We start from the raw sequence: 1364 nt of genomic DNA, 5'->3' as shown, positions 1-1364 counted from the left end.
TCTTGTTGTCTGGGATTGCTTTTGTTATTCTGAGTCTCTTCTGATTTTATAAAAATGTTAAGATTATTTTCTCCAGTTCTGTGAGAATATTGTTTGCATTTTGATTGGGATTGTGCTAAATCTGTATACCAATTTTGGAAGTATTTTGAATATGTTTGTTCTATTTAGGAATAGAGCTATCTTTCCATTTTCTGATGGCCTCTTCAATTTTCTTTTGAGAGTACTGTAGTTTTTGGTGTTAAGTATCTCTTACTTCTTTAGTTAGGTTAATTCCTAAGTATTTAATTTTTCTTGGTAAGTGGTATTTTTTCCTAATTTTCTTCTCACTGGGTTCATTATTCCTATACACGAATACTTTTGATTTTTTAATGTTGATTTTCTATCCTACTTTATTGAATTGTTATTAATTTTGAGGGCATTTTGGTAGATTTTGAGTGTCTTCTATGCAGAGAGAAGATCATATCATCTGAAAATAATGATAATTTGACTTTTTCCTTTCCTATCACATCCTTTTTATTTTTTTCTTGCTTAGCTGCTCTTACTAATGTTTCAATCAATTTTCCCATTTAATATGATGTTAACAGTAGCTTTGTCATAAATGGCTTTTATCAGAGCAAGATAAGGTCCTTTAATATCTATTTTCTTCAACATTTTTTAAAGGATGTTGGATTTAGTCCATGGACTTTTGTCTATTGAGAAGATTGTGTGATTTTTGTCCCTGCTTCGGATTAGGCAGTGTATTGCATTTATTGATTTGTCGATGTGGAGCCATACTTGCAGCCCTGGGACAAAGTCTATTTGATCACGATGTATGATCTTTTTGATGTTTCATTTCTCCTGTTTGGGAGTATCCTGAGGAAGATTTTTTGCATCTACTTTCACTGAAGATATTGACCTTTCCCTTCAGCTTCATTAAAGAGTGAGGCATATCGGTGTTAGAACTTCCCTGAAGTTTTTGTAGAACTCAGCAGTGAACCCATCCAAAGATGGACTTTTCTTAGCATTATTTGTTACTGATTTAATTTCATTGCCTATTATTGGGTGAGTCAAAGTTTTGAAAGTGTGGTTCAGTTTTGGTAATTCATGTGTATCCAGGAACCTAGCCACATCTCCTGAGTTCCTCAATTTATTGAAGTACAGGTTCCCAAAGTAGCTGTTAAATTTTTTGATTTGGAACTGTCCATCAGTGATTTCAACTTTTTTATTTCTAGTTGTATTGATTAGGGTCTTTTCTCCCTTGGGTGGGGGGTTAGACTACCTTATGCTCCATCTGTTTCTATATTTGTTGTTGTTATCATTGTTATTTATAAGAACCAAGTCATTGAGTCATTTTTTGTATCTTTTGTCTGGCATATTCTACTGGC

This window comes from Fukomys damarensis, unplaced genomic scaffold (genome assembly GCF_012274545.1).
Source record: "Fukomys damarensis isolate Sample0158 unplaced genomic scaffold, DMR_v1.0_HiC HiC_scaffold_21, whole genome shotgun sequence".
Taxonomy (NCBI): domain Eukaryota; kingdom Metazoa; phylum Chordata; class Mammalia; order Rodentia; family Bathyergidae; genus Fukomys; species Fukomys damarensis.
This window is presented reverse-complemented; position numbering follows the sequence as displayed.